At 35.5% G+C, this 16,572-nt stretch overlaps 5 non-coding genes across 5 annotated transcripts; 1 reads left to right on the forward strand and 4 right to left on the reverse strand.

Moving 5' to 3' along the window:
• Positions 1-435: 435 nt before the first annotated feature.
• Trnay-gua lies at positions 436-521 on the reverse strand. The gene is given in 2 exon segments: positions 436-471; positions 485-521. It is a non-coding gene; the product is annotated as a tRNA-Tyr (tRNA).
• Positions 522-2,493: 1,972 nt separating this feature from the next.
• Positions 2,494-2,579, forward strand: Trnay-gua. Its single transcript is given in 2 exon segments — positions 2,494-2,530; positions 2,544-2,579. It is a non-coding gene; the product is annotated as a tRNA-Tyr (tRNA).
• A 945-nt stretch (positions 2,580-3,524) lies between these two features.
• Positions 3,525-3,609, reverse strand: Trnay-gua. Its single transcript is given in 2 exon segments — positions 3,525-3,560; positions 3,573-3,609. It is a non-coding gene; the product is annotated as a tRNA-Tyr (tRNA).
• A 2,664-nt stretch (positions 3,610-6,273) lies between these two features.
• Positions 6,274-6,360, reverse strand: Trnay-gua. Its single transcript is given in 2 exon segments — positions 6,274-6,309; positions 6,324-6,360. It is a non-coding gene; the product is annotated as a tRNA-Tyr (tRNA).
• A 6,513-nt stretch (positions 6,361-12,873) lies between these two features.
• On the reverse strand, positions 12,874-12,962 carry Trnay-gua. Its single transcript is given in 2 exon segments — positions 12,874-12,909; positions 12,926-12,962. It is a non-coding gene; the product is annotated as a tRNA-Tyr (tRNA).
• Between the last annotated feature and the right edge of the window lie 3,610 nt (positions 12,963-16,572).

Consider the following 16,572-nt stretch of genomic DNA (forward strand, 5'->3'; position numbering starts at 1 on the left):
TGTATTGTAACTTGCGCACTATATCCGACTTCTGTTATCCGATTTCTCTCCGTCATCCGAATATATCGGATGTGCCTTGGATTCAAATCGATCATATAACTTATAGATTATACCAAAGATCACCACTGAAGAGCTTGGATTTGCATCAGAGATCGGATTAGTGCGTAAACAATATCTGAATCCGGTCCGAGTTTTTTATATCCGTATTTTTAGGGATTCAGATCGGATGAGTGCGTAACCGCTTTTATTGAAAACTAATGCTCAGAGTTCCGACTGCGATACACATATAGGACATAGTGGCACACACGGACCACATAGCGATGGTTTTAGGCTATAGCCCAAATGCTTTGCCATGTCTAAGATTACCAATCCAAGAAAAAATTATATGGCCCCAGCCATTTTTTTTTTTGAACATTGTAATTAACTTCAAAATACTCCTTCGAGCCGGATTTGAACCAGCGACCTATGGATGACAATTAACCAGCTACAGTCCACCGCTCTACCAACTGAGCTATCGAAGGCACGCAATATAACGCCAATTACTGCTATACATATAATACGTATTATGTTCTCATTATGTAAGCGCTTCAACTTGCGTATGTGCACTGATTCGAAAGTAGCCGTCTCAAAAGTGTAACGTTTTTATTTACTAGTAAAAGACTGACCTGTCTTCACATTTCGAGTTCAATATAAACAAGTGTATGATTTATAGAAAAAAAAAATACTTTGATAAGATAAGGTACCTAGTATAAACAACTGGCGTTTTGTAACAATCCATAATTAACCACTATTGTCCGATTGATCGATTATGTTCTCAAATGAAATAGGTATTATGTAAATTATTATGAATAGGTATTTAGGTGGGTTTAATTTATGATTTCTGATACATCCATTACTAATGCACATTACGAGACGACATTGCAAAGCGAATTTTAGTACTTACTAAGTTACTATGTGTGATAAAAATTGCGATTGCCAATGCATGCTCTTGAAGGCATCAATATTTTGCTTTGAATCTAGAATTTATCACGAAGAAAGTTGAAAACCCCAGACGAGTCGCACGTAGGCACGTGCGACTCGTCTGGGTTTTTCAGCATTACGAACTAAACCCTTTTATCACTAAGAAGTCAGCATTAATTTTTAAGGTTCCGTAGTAATTTTTACAAATAATTGAGTGTATTAGGTACTCATATAATATATTATATTTAACATGCTGTTTTACCTCAATCATCTTTAACTAATACTCACATGACATTAACAGTGATATTAGTAAGAAAACTTGCAACTGGATATGCCCTATAATATGGCCTTATACTTTACGCATGCAGGAAAATAATAGCAGGGTGAACAAGTTCCAGACTAAGCGCGGTGCCGACCTTGCGAATATTTTCCTGGCACAGCGCAGGGCACAGGAGGGCGGTGTGGACTGTGGACGACCGTTGTCCCAGCAGGGATGCACTTTGCCTCGGTCGAGGCAGGCAACCATACTTACAACCATAGACTCAGCTTATAATTAAGCCATGTAACTATGATCCTTAAAGATAAAATACGCAGATTCTCAGTTAAAAATAGTGTGAATTTAAACTTGTCACTGAGGTCCTGTAGGACTGCCATCTACATTTCAATTATAATCTGTTAGAGACATTCCCAATCCCAGGTGAGACGCAAATCAGCTTACTTCACTAACCTGCAATTCCCAATTAATATGTTAATGTAAGGATATACTCGGTGAGACTGCACGTTGCATAAACTCGGAAACTGAAGATGCAGAAACCGCCTCGTTCGTATTCATAGTTGTGGTGAATGCTATGAGAGCTTAGGCTTAGGAACGGTTTAAATAGAGAAGTGGTGAGTGACAGAGATGTGGCGCAGACACAATATAATAATATCTCCTCTCGATTGAGAAGTAGGATATCACTTGAACATAGTAATAAAAATTAGGTTGTGCATCGTATCCGGGAAAACAATTGTATTGGAACACGATTTTTTAAACATTATTTCACACTCAAAGAGTTACACGAAAGGCGGACTTAGGCTGGCTTAGGTACCTTATCTGCTAGTCAAAAATCTGTCTTAGGTGCAAAAGCAAAGGCTGAGCAAGCAAGCAAGCAAAAAGAAGAGATTTTATCGAAGCCTAGCCGATGGCCGCGACTTCGTCCACGTGGGCTTAGTGTGGGAATTCTTCGATTTTCCGAGATAAAAAGCAGTCTATGTCACTCTTCAATTTCCCCAATTTTTATTGTGTGTTGTATTGAAAATTAGTCTTCCAGATTCTAGAAAAAGATGTACTCGTAGCTTGACTCGATTTCACGCACGCACTATGTAGATATTTTGCACAATACATTACTATCACTACTACATTATCTACATGATAGTGAAGCAAACCGTCCGATGCACGAATTCGCACGATAAGTGGAGCACACCTTTCACCTCAGATTCAAAGGGTTACATAATCAGAACGTTGTAAGTCCGTAAATGGTAATACTTACTATACCTTCGATAGCTCAGTTGGTAGAGCGGTGGACTGTAGCTGGTTAATTGTCATCCATAGGTCGCTGGTTCAAATCCGGCTCGAAGGAAATTTTTGAAGAAAAAGTTAAAAAAAGTTTTGACTCTACCTCACCGCAGTAACGGTATAAGAAACGGTACTGTATAAGAATAACTATAATATGAAGGCTTTCGATTCACTATAAATATAAATTTTATTTTCTACTATACTACTACTTATACTTGTATAAATAATATTCTATGATCTATATATATCATCAATTCTAGAAGTTCTCTCTAACGAAAGACTTCGGTCATGGCTAGATGCCTTCCTACAGGCAACGTCGTACCTTCTTGGTTGACTTTCCATTCGCTATGGTAATAATTACCTAATATGAAGTCTATATGTTCCCAGTTGGTTAAGAAACAGGACCGTGAGGCCGTTATAAATATTAAAAAAGATGTACCTATAGTACGCGATAGGTCGAGATGGCAAACGCCCCGTAACACTCGCTCGTCACCGCGCTATCCCGCACTAGGTTAGCGCAGGGGCTGTACGGGTGTGCGGGGTGTCCCCACCCCGATTGCCATCTCGATGTGTCACGACACATACTATATTTATTAATAATTTTTTTTTACTAGAACTAGACGATGCCACATATCTAGAAACTAGAAAAATTTCTAGACACTTTATCGACACATGAAAGTCATTGTCAATTACAACCAATTTATAAAAAGTGTAAAATATACTCGTATTAAAGAATCAAAAAATGTTTGAATTAATCATGAGTAGGTATATCGCCTTATCGATTTCTTAAATTCTTAAGTTTTCCTAAATAGATATACCTACATAAATGATAGTATATTATAACACGTACGTTATCCAAATCACGTTCGTTAAAACAACTACATCAATCGTGTTCTACATCTAGCTATTACAACAAATAAGGCAAAAAACGATTTATTCCTTGCAAGGGAAGCGTGCTACGAAAAACAGGAAGAATATTAGGACATTTCACAAATTTTCAAAAAAGGAATCCTTCGAACCGGATTTGAACCAGTGACCTATGGATGACAATTACCAACTACAGTCCACCGCTCTACCAACTGAGCTATCGAAGGTATAGAAAAAAACTCCATTTACATTTATACATTGCATTAATTACGTAATATAAAGTCTGATACTATGAAGTGAAAGGTATCTTCATGACGTATGGATTCTAATACACTTTACCTATCAGAGAGCCTCTGTTCACGAGCGGTGCTAGACCGTGATGTGTGAAAATCACTACAACAGACCTTTGTCTAGTTGTGGACGTCAAGTGGTTATAGGGTGACTTTACAATATTTACCGGAGTAAAACAAATCAACCAATGTACCCTAACATCATACGCATTGATATGGTAACTGGATAATGGATAGATATGAATTACATAATATTATTTTGATTAGATGTGCAAAGATACATTCAGTTTTAACCTTAATAATTACATAGTTTTATTCTTAAATTATTAAGGCGTAAAAAAATATAATAACCAATAACAAAATGTTCTGGAAAATCGCGGAAATTCTCTTCCGCGGCGCGGGCGATATGTTTGCGCAATTATTAATATGATGCTCTCCTAATATTTGTATACGACATATTCGAGCGGGATTCCGCAAGATATGACCCTGAACTGAAAATAAAATGACCAAGGTACATTTTTCTGAGAGAGATTTAGATTTTTTTAATCATGTGCATTTTCCGGGATCCAAATCCCATCTCAGGGATGCAAACTTTCTCAGTCCTAAACATCAAAATTAGTTAAACGTATAGGCCGTGACAAACAAACACACTTTCGCATTTATTAAGTAGGAATGTAGGCAAGGTACTAGATGATACCCGCAACTTCGTCCGCGTGGATTTAAGTTTAAAAATACCGAGGAAACTCTTTGATTTTCCGAGATAAATGTAGCCTATGTTCATCTCCCAGATGTAAGCTATGTTTCATCTACTAACTATCAAAATTAGTAACTGAATAGACTAACATATTTCCTATTTATAATTATTAGTAAGGCGGACATGGATTATTCTTACTCGAAAATAAAACAAAGGCGCACTTTATTTCTAAATTATTGTTAAGTAGCACTTTATCGAAATGCTTTACTTTCTAAGGCATGCATTAAAATGACTACAACGGATGTAGCTTGACGTGTCGCCTACTGCTTAGAAATCACTTCCACCACGTGAGTTTCTAGGCTGCAGGATATAAGACTTGAACACTATCCATTGCAGGTTTGTTGAAATTTTCCCAACAGTTTTCACATTAAACCTGCCTTGGAAAAGTAAAATTTTAATTTGGTACCACTTTATATTAGAATAATAGGTATACCTAATTTGAATATAGGTTTGTACCTACTGTCGCATCACGATAAGCGTATACTTCCGACCTGTCCTGCCGGACTTGTTTTAAAATTTAAATATTCAGCGGAAACTGCTTCTACTGAATATTTATATTCGTAAATGGTAACAAAGGACTTATTTCTAGCTTTATCTACGAGTATTTATAAGCCATAATTAGACAACTGCGTGGGTTTAGGTAAGCTTATTAAAAAAACATTATATATTGACCATAGTACGTTGAACATTCAGTACAGCTTAACTTTACTTTATAATTTTACTTTTATTATATTTACCTACCTAATATTATTATGTGGAAAGTGAAAGACAAACGCTACATTCATAGGATTTTTGAAACTCAATGATCATCTCAATTGCTCATAATTTCGTTGAAAAACAAATGAATGAACAATGTTATTTTTCTACCCCTGTAGAGTAAGTAGTACCTTAGTAACTACAAAGTCTCAAAACATAGGTTGGTATAGTAAAGACCTTTTTAAAGAAAATTGCGCTATTAGCCATAATACCTGCTTTCGAGCATCACCGCTGAATATGCATGGAACATTTCCTTGATAAATTGACAGCCATCATCGCAAAGGGCACCGCAAAGATCAAACACAGGCTTGGCAAATAATTTAGGAGGGCTCAACACTTAGCATAAGGTCAACCTGACATTTCGTACAACATTTACGTCGACGCCAATTCATAACATTGTAGGAAACAGGCGTCACGCAAGAGTAGTTATAGTGATGGGAGACGATGTTTCGATAAGTAAAATCAATAAAACCCACTGATGAGTTATGAGTTGTACAGTTGAAGTGGCAATGGGCAGGGTGCATACTCTTAATTCAAAAAAACAATAGACGTTAGGGTCCCAAGGTGTTTAGAATGGTGACCTCGCACCGGATAACGCAGCTAGGAATATAATCCCCCACTACGTGGACAGACGACATCAAACGAGTCTCAGGGAGCCATTGGATTAAGGCGGTGAAAACCTGTGGCGTGTCGAAGCCCCTACAAGAAATCCATGTCCAGCAGTTGCCGTCTATCGGTTGATGATGCTGATGAGTTTTTGATACTTGATGTATAAATAATGTCCTTACGACCGAATTTCAGAAATAATATTGATTATAGTTACTATACGTGCGTAAATACAGGTGCACTTTTTGTTTCCTTACTCTCATAGTCCGATGGAAAGGCAATGTGACACGACCGGAGACAGATCAGGGGCAGCGCTGCCGGCGGCTTTACGTGCGATGGTGCACAAATAAAAGATGTTTTATAAATTATAACTCAATAAAATTAAGGTGAACTATCGTTAAATGACGAAGCAAAATATTTGACTTTATATAGATGTACTTAAATTAAAAGATAACGTTATAAATTAATATTCAAACTAAAAAGATTCCTTCGAGCCGGATTTGAACCAGCGACCTATGGATGACAGTCATACCAGCTACAGTCCACCGCTCTACCAACTGAGCTATCGAAGGCACAGAAAAAACTGTCATTTACACTAACATTAAAAAAAAGTGAATGTTGTTAAAGACAGTTAGCGTCAGCATTTTAATTACAGCTTCTTAAAAATACAGTTAACTGCCAGGCAACAGATATTTCGCTAGTTCCGTTTGCTTACGCGCTTAAATTTTAAACCTAACCTACATTTTAAACTTAAGATTTAAGATATCGATTTGTATTAAAACGAAATCGATAACATTAAACTGCTTTTCCACATCCCTCAACTTAAATAAAAGGGTAGTACTTCAAACGGAATTGCCTTGTCGTAGCCGCTAAAATATTTATACCTACTCGAGTTAGGAAGAATGCCCGATTTAATTATTACAGTCATTCTAACTGCCGTTTGACATGAAACGCATTTTCTACGCGCTACGCTCGTATCCTATAAATACGTTGTAACAAGATCTTATGGAGCGATATTAGTATTTTTATCCTTTCCGGCCGTTTTAATTAAGAACTTCACGGTTTTGTAAGGCGAGGTAGCCTATTTTTAACCCCCGACCCAAAAAGAGGGGTGTTATAAGTTTGACGTGTGTATCTGTGTATCTGTCTGTGGCATTGTAGCTCCTAAACGAAAGAACCGATTTTAATTTAGTTTTTTTTTGTTTGAAAGGTGGGCTTGATCGAGAGTGTTCTTAGCTATAATCGAAGAAATTGGTTCAGCCGTTTGATAGTTATCAGCTCTTTTCTAGTTTTCTTAAGTATAGAGGTTATTGGGTCGGGGTTTTTTTAAAAATTTTGAGTTATAACACCAGTGCCCAAAAAAGGAGAGTACTGTTTTCAGGATTCATGTACCTTCCACAATAATTTCCAGATTCCTGAAACGCGATGTTTTAGCAGTGTGGTTCCTACATGCGCTTTGTAATGTAAACAAATTCATACAGGAACTTATTTCAACTACTTTTTTAAACTTTTTAACTACCTACTAATATCTTCGATCACGCCAGCATTTCCAGAAAATTTGTAGGGAATCTAATATAAGAAAAATACGTAAGTAACATTATTTTAATTTTGTTTCTTCTAACGTTAACAATGAACCAACCGATTGCCATTTTTACGTCGGAAACAAAACTGCACGCAGTTTTATATAAAAATGCCTGCACGTGTCACATTCAGAGACAATACGTGGTTTTTTTCTCTTTTGAAATACTTTATTTTAGTTGTTGCTATGTTCCGCAACAAGAACCATATCGTAAATTATTACTATATCTCGTAAGAAGTTACATCAAGGTCGCTGTGTGATTGGTTCTGAAAAATAAAAAGACAGACATCTTTCACTCATGTAATATATTATGACGCACACGTCTTCGTCCACGTAGATTTAGTTATTTTGAAAATCCCGTAGAAACTCTTTCATTTTCCGGAATAAAAATTAGCCTATGTCCGTATCTGTTCATTTCGCCATGAAAAGGTAGAGGTAACAGATAGACTGACATTTCGCATTTATAATATTATATATATATATATATATATAATATTTATAAGTATATATATATATATATATATATATATATATATATATATATATATACTTATAAATGCGAAAGTGTATAATTACTATAAATTACTGCGCTCGTGAAAATCGATTTAAAGTTAGTATGTTTGTGACTTCAATGTTAAGTTTATTGACAAACACTGAAATACAATCCTTTAAGGGCGTGTCATTTGAGTAAACTTTTCACTAATTTACGATGGCCCAATTAAGTCAATCTCCCATCAAATCCCCCTTTCTTAGCGACTCGTCTGAGGCATAAAACGCGCGAAAACCTAATGCCATTTCACGGCGGAGTAAACCTTTCTCTCGGAGTTAGCGTCTATTTAAACTCGGATTAAGTTAATCGATCGAGAAAGCCCTTAATTATGGCTTTATCTCGAGCAATGAGGATCGAACTTAGTTTGGCTCGGATTTAATTAGTGGATTTAAACTACACTAGCGGCACGCTATGATGGCCGGTTTGACACATTACAATAGTGATGTGGAATGTCAATTTATTCTGGAACAAAAAACAATTAAGTTTTGTTTTTGTACCTGATTAAATAGGTTTAATAAAACAAAAATGTATATGTTTATTTAATTTATTTGAACGAACTGAATATTTGAACGAAAATGAATATACATACTTTATATGCACACAAGAAACATATTAAAACGTCAATTCGAAACTGCTTTGTTTTGCATTGAGCATTGACGCGAGTTTGCCGGAGGTAGTAGTTGTGCTAGCCAGCGATCCTATGTGACGATCGTATTAGATTCCATTTTTAAAAATTTATTGATATTTTTTTGCGATTTCAGAGGTTTGTCCACATAGTGAAAATTGATCATATTCACAAGTACATTCACCCCTTAAATGGTGCAAACTGATTTTTCTACACTTGTATACATTTAAGAAATCAATTTAATAAATAAATTTTGAGTCCTAAACCTAAAACTACATTCGATAAAATTTATGAATCTCTGCACATCACTATCGTCAATAAAGTAATACAATTATTTCCTTCAAAGTCGTTATCAATTAATACGGAACTTCATGAGCGGACAAACGTCAAACCGGCCATCATAGCGTGCCGCTAGTTTAGCTTTGCAAAAGTTTGTGTCTGCTACCTTTCGTATTGAAATAGGTTACAAGAAATTGAATCAAGTAGCAAGTAGGTGTCCCCATTAATTTAACCTTAATAATTCCTTCTCTTAGTAGTTCCCCGTTTTGTCCAATATGTACTTGCAAGTTGCACTTATCTATGAGCCTGTTGTGAATAACCTTATACTGTCGTCACTACCGTCCTATTTCTAAAAAGCAGTTGCTTAACTGTAAAAATTAGAGTTTCCAAAAAAGAAAGGACCTAACTAAAAATTAAGAAAAAACCTTGGTACTATGCAGCACTATTTGTTAGAAAAATCAGGTTTTGAAATCTCACACTCTTTTTAGCTATAACTTAAAAACCACTTACGGCAAACCTACTTTTACGAAAAAGCGCACCACGGTAGTCACCGTCGATAAGCTAACTGCGGTATCTGAAAAATAGAACTTACTAAAATATATGCTCATATGAAATCCCTTAGGAATATCATAGGTGACATAAGACGATATCCGCATAAATTACCGTAACGCAAACCGTCAAGAAGGCTTGTCTATCAGAATTAGCGTTGAACCGCTAACCTGCAGTGTCGCCATATTAATATTCATAATCGCTCCTTGCATGTCATTATGGCGACGAAACTTGAGATGGTAATTTATTTTAGCATATCTGAGACTCCTCGTAGGTTTATAAATGTTTTATTATCATTTATAATGATAAGTGATTTCTATCATATTACTTTGAAGTATATTTTTACCCAATTACTTATATCGTTGAAACAATTAGGGAAGTTCTCTAAGATAAGATTCGCCATATTCTTCCTGTTTCTAGGCATTTTACTAAGGGGCATCGTACACGGCGACTTTTGTAGAGATACATAGGTAGGTACATTACTGTAGACCTTCTTGGCGGCTTTATCGCTATTCGTTACTGAATCGCTGCAGAAAGTTGCCTTGGTTGATTTCCCTAAACTCGCAGAAAGATAGCTAATATGATATGTAGGTAGGTATGTTATACTTCTAGGGCATGCCATGTCGCACAAAATAACCTGTCATATTATTAAAGTTGTTGAAGTTCTTTAGACCACCACTCAACAGTCGTGGTTCTTATCAATTAGTAAATTGGTCTAAGCCCAAAGATATTTGCATTCAAAATTACAGGCAAATGTTTAGTTATTTTATTTTATGTTTATTGAAACCAATGTTGACATAAAATTATAAAACCTTCTCATAGAGACGGCAATATTTACAAATCAGCGAAATATGAAATCCGTGTTAGTCCCGTGACTTGCGATTCACACCCCGATGGGACTACAAACCCTAATTATGTCTGAAACAATACCTCCTTTATTTTTATCCGTTTCCCGCTCAATCATAATTACTGGGGTCTATCCTGGGATCCATTGTTCCCTGAGATGGCTCTACCACCTTCTGTTACGATGTAATTCAAATAAACTGCCAGTGAGATTTTATTTTGTGCGGTTTAAAAAACAATATTACATTAATTTTAAGTTTACATTGTTAAGAACCTAAGTGGTTTCATTGTTTTCGGTTGAATAATTAGGTAGAAAAATGATTTCAGAATAATTTTATTGTTAGGTATCTACTTACAAACCGATCAAAATCTAAATTCACATATTTTATTTATTAGTCATAATAAAACAGGAACCAATTTAAGTCCTTGTCTGCAAAAAAATCAACATATTAATTTCATCAGTTAAACTCCTGCAACCAGAGAGCCCTATTAAGTGTGTAGATATGCAAACACTCCCGTATACGTCTGCATAGCGATACAATAAAAGCCTTTGAAATCAAACAACAGCTCAATAAAAGCGCTCGCAATTACCTGCGTCTCGCATATTTATCTTTTTCCCCGATATAAATGCTTTGTGGGGGTCGGACAATAGCGGGTGGGGGGAAGCTTTATAATTTTTTAATTAATGCCGCCGAAAATATCAAAGTCACTGGGCGTGCCTACTAGTCGGGAATGCTATTAAATTTCTGATAACGTTTAAAAAGCATTCTCTATTTTCGTCCTGGTCCTCTTGCGTTTTACTAATTGCATATGAGCAATATACGCCTCGCCAACTTTGACAATTTTTTTCATAATTTACAATATTGTGTTACGAGAATCAGTACCTAACTAAAATACCTATGGTCTAGCTCTAGCACAAGATTTGCATCTAATATTGTTCAATTAAACAATCTTCGTAAAAACTTCTTAATTCATTATCTGTAGACTCAATTTTGTCAATTCCTCTGGGAAAGTGAGTTCCTCAGGGAATCTATATTCCTAGTTCCTCCCTAAGCGACATTAATTTATAGATATATCTATGGTTACAATCCTGGGCCCTTATTCCGAATAACACTTAAATCGTAACTACTTACTTATACTTACCTACTACCGCGAAAATGATTTTATGGCGTTGACAGTTTTTCATATAAGAACTTGACAAGAACCTCTAATTTGACGTCACAAATTGTAGTTTTGAATACAGTTAAAATATAATGGGAAAAGATACAGTTAAAATATAACGGGAAATCAGGGCCAAGGGCTATATAATAAATACAAAAAAATACAAATCTGCAATACAGTTATTTGGCACACTGCTACGAAATTTCCCTTAGGTATTTATTTTGAACGACGCTAAATATGTTGTTCATTTATTTTATTATAATTATTATTCGCGTAGATTGGGGTAGAACAACCTGACGAGCCCCTTTGTAAATGAAGTAATTCTATTGGAAATTCATGTCACTTTACAAGGGTGCGTGCGGCTTTTGAAAACTGAGCGTGAAATTCACCCATTAAGTAGGTAAACTTGTAGGAAAACAGGGCTATAAAATATGTCCTGCACAACGTAGCTACTCTGTTAAGTGTTACAGATTTAATATTTAAGTATTACTGACGTTCTGTAATGTTTTTTCTATTTGTTTAGAAACTAATAAGTGTGGAGATAGGCACTATCTAAAGTCGCATTCATATCGGTAAAAGTATGCACTTTGCGTCCAGCGCCGAATTCGATAACAATTTTCATTTCGAAACAATCGTTGCTCTGGAGTCTGGACGTCTTTTTATAGAAAAAGTTACGTTGACAAAACGCAGGTATTATAATTGAATTAAAATGTGTTTTTTTCTTTACGTGGTTATTTATAGGATAAGGATGGGTTATTATTTGACGGTAATGATAGTTAAAAGTAAAAAAATAGATACATGACATTCGCGTCTAAAATGATGACAACTACCACATTTTTGTAGAGCGCTATCTCTTTACATGCTTACGCTTCTGTTTTACTCATCAGCAAGAACGCATTTTATACGCCATGTAATATCAACGTAACATACCATGCAATGGAGATTTTAAATTTCTATGAATGTAAAGTCATAGATCCCTAATCCCAATTCATTTATGCACACAATCAAAGGGGAAATCGGTGTCCAGACAACGTTTGATAAAATTTTATTACACGGACAATGCCCACCGAAATTAGTGTTATTAGCGAGCGCTCATGTAAATAGCCCTCTATAGGAATTTATTGGAGGTAATTGATTTAATGCGTCTCTTTGTTCACAATTACGGCCCGCACTTTTGCTTTGGGGATGTCATTTTAAAATTAAATTAAGCTCTGCACTCTGCAAGAATCTACGTAACCACACGTATTACAGTAGGTGCCTCCTTGTTTTTTTTAAATAACTACTATAATTATTAATATTAATAATTATATCTTGTTTTGATTTACAAATTATGAAATTTTAATTTTTAACACCTACTACAATTAAATTGAAAAAAAAAACACTGTTTTAAAATACATTTCATAACTTAAGTTTTCATTTCTATCGACAGTCCCCACTGACATGCACCTTTTTGCTTTATAGTTATTTGTAGATATTTGTTCAATGTTCAAAAACTATATTCCTTCGAGCCGGATTTGAACCAGCGACCTATGGATGACAGCCATTTTTCCACTACAGTCCACCGCTCTACCAACTGAGCTATCGAAGGCTTGTTACTTAAAAGATATAATATGGATATTAATCTCATTCGTAATTTTAGAAAGTGGCGTATCAACTTCGTCACATTTTTATGTTTTAGAATTCATTTGCTAAATAAATCTTGGAAAGTAGCCGTAATGAGACAGATTGACGTAATCATAATACCGGCTTACCACGGTGCGTGATATTGCGGATTACGCACGGGCGATGAGCACGGACAGCCTCGCACCGCGCACAATACTCGGACGACGATTCGGATGACTCGGACGACGTGTCTGCGTTACCACAAACGATACCTTACTCTTCCCAAATGCATCGGTACAGGCTGGTCCGCATTCGTCCGCAATATCACGCACCGTGGGAGACCGGTAAAACATGGTTTGGTTTTTTATCTAAAAAATCGTTTTTATTTGGTTATTTCGGTAATTTTTGTTCACTAAATTAGATTTTAAAGGAACAATCACAAAACTTCACTTCAAGATGAGCACGCAATGATTATGATATAATATTTACAGTTTTGGTTTTGAATCCCAGTTGAGATATTAGAGATTGAAATTCGAATATGTCTGTCAAGAAAACCTATAGGCTACTTACCGTTGACCTAGAATCATGAAAGGCAGGCAGGTAGGTCTTATGGCACAAGCTGCACAAGTAAAGAAAAAAATCCGAAAACTGTGAATGTGTTCATGAACAAATTAGTATTTCCAATATTCAAAGTAAAACAATTATAGCAAGGAATCATAGGAAAACACTTTATCTGTACATTCTAAAACAGATTTTTTATTTATTTTTATGCATTAGTTTTTGATTTATCGTGCAGACTGCAGAATGTCGGAAAAAATACTCGAGTACAGGTACGGAACCCTCGTTGTGCGACTCTGACTCGCACTTGGCCGGTTTTTTCCTTTTGGGTTACCTACGGAATTCTAACAAGATAAAATTTAAAACTAAAACCCGACTGCGATCATCTTAATAAATGCTGAAATAGTAGAGTAAAACTTTTTTCTCGCTTAGAATTTCTCCTCTTTCATTTGTCATCCTACTTGATAGGTACAATAGCAAAAAAAAATTTTTGGAGACCTCCACTTTTTTTTTATGTAACATCCGTCAGGTCAATTTTTTTCGTAGGTATAAAATATTATAGCCTATGTCACCCGGACACCTTTACAACGAATCAATTGACACCTCATACATCAAGATCGGCCCAGTAGATTAGGCACTACGGTGGAACACAGAATCTGGATACAAACATATATATACTTCCTTCCTTTCTACTTTGCCGCAGTCGAGTAAAAAGTGCAAGACATTGACATTATTGGGAAATTCATAAAAAGTGTACCTATTTATTTTCCGGTCAGTCCACACAGTTCCACGTTGCAGCGAAGGCTGTAATTATATAACCACGTAATTGCACTGCCAACAGGCTGCCTGGGTTGTTGCGACAACATTAAAAGCTATTTTTTTCTGAAATACATAGCCCTGAAATTATTTTCCCCTAGAATGAAATGTACTGAAAACTCATATCTACTTACGTTCTAGCTTTTTTAGTGTTTTTCAAATGCGTAAATATACGTATTCACTAGGAATTCAAAATTAATATATAAATATGATCATAGTGTAAATTGAATAAAATTAATAAACCTTTAATTTCAAACCACTATTATGTCAAGCGCAAATATCTTAAAATAATAATTAATTCATAATAAATAATAAGAAGTATAGGTAGGTAAGTAATCTAAGCATAAATCAGAATTTTCGGAATCAACCAATTTTACTATATTAAGTACATAGTTAGGTGCCTACCTGTTTAATAAAACCACCAAAATATTGCATTAATTCTTTGTTAATTAAACCGTTATTTACAGGAATAATATTATTATCATAACTGAAAACCGGATAAGGAAATTCGCACGCCTCAAGATCATGAACATCGTAAGCATTAACAGGCCCGCGGCTTTATCAACACGGTTTAATTGTTGGCGGGAGACTATCTTGAGGTTTACTGCCACCGATTGCCGCTATAAAATGTTACAGCCCTTTTGTTTTGTGCCACTTGCTAGTCAGGGAGCTGGGTGGTAGTTATAATTGGTTAGTAGGTAGGTACAATAGGGATACAGACTCACACAGAGGGCTAATTGTGTAAGTTCATACTACAGTTTTCAATCCATCTATACTTAATAAATAAAATTGGAGTGTCTGTCTGTAATTTCGAAATAATTACCTCATATTAAGCTCATATGGTTATTTGAACGATACCCACACTGAATCCCACGTTTTTAAAATTTTTGTCTGCCTGTCTGTCTGTCTGTTTGAAAAGGCTAATCTTCGGAACGGCTGAACCGATTTTGACGGGATTTTCACAGACAAGTAGAGGATTGACCAGGGTGTAACATGCCCCCCGGTATCAGTTTTCCCTTCAACTTTTAAATGTACCTTCAAGTCAAGAATGAATAGGCATCTTCTAGGTAAGCGCGCTCTATCATAAAGCTCTATCTTAGGCTGCATCAGCACTTACCCTGATTGCAGCCAAGCGCTAGTCTATAACTTCCGGGATTGTCGTATTGGAAATTGCTGGCTTTCGTACCGAAAAGAGCTTATTGAAGTTTTGCTTTTTTTTAAATAATGAATCAATTTTCGAACAAGTGAGAGAAAATTATATTACTTAGATATACTTATGGATTTTTTAATACTGAGTCAACACTTCAAAAGTTTCTAGTGTATACTACATACGAATATCTATACTAATAAATAAAATTGGAGTGTCTGTCTGTAATATCGAAATAACTACCGCATATTAAGGTCACATGGTTATTTGAACGATACTGTGACTGAATCACACGTTTTTAAAATTTTTGTCTGTCTGTCTGTCTGTCTGTCTGTTTGAAAAGGCTAATCTTCGGAACGGCTGAACCGATTTTGACGGGATTTTCACAGACAAGTAGAGAATTGACCAGGGAGTAACATAGGCTACTATTTTAACCGACTTTCAAAAAGGGAGTTGTGTTTTTCTACCTATGTACACCGAAATCTCCGTGATTTCTGAACCGATTTGCGTCATTTCTTTTTTAATCGATAGAGGAACTTTGCGACATTGTTTCATAAAAAATTTGGATTCCAACTCCTCAATCCTGATACTGCAGGGGATCTGACCAATCCACGCGGGCGAAGCTGCGGGCATCAGCTAGTTAATTAATAAACGACGACGACGAGTAAAAATAGTATGAAAAAATAATCATTAGCTCTTCATCTTTATAGTGGTTTTGTCGGTTTTGACAACAACTTTTCGCATTTACTCGTAATCTTCAAGCAATATTATACACACAGTCGTACATAGATCTACATATTTAATATTTTTATTATAATCAGTCATTGGCTAATACGTAGAATAAGTATTCTATAGTGCTGACAAAAAACAAAAATAAATAAAAGGAAAATATAAACATAACAAAATAATGTAAGTAGGTATTTCATGTTGTAAGGGTGTATCATAAACACGTACGGGTAGATACATACTTTGAATAATTTAGTTTGGAGAGAGTTTTCACCCACTTCCGCAAAAACCACCACAACCGCGAATAAGAAACACATTTTACTTAGTATGTTGGTATGCTTGAAATAGT

Source organism: Maniola jurtina, chromosome 6 (genome assembly GCF_905333055.1).
Source record: "Maniola jurtina chromosome 6, ilManJurt1.1, whole genome shotgun sequence".
Classification (NCBI taxonomy): Eukaryota; Metazoa; Arthropoda; class Insecta; order Lepidoptera; family Nymphalidae; genus Maniola; species Maniola jurtina.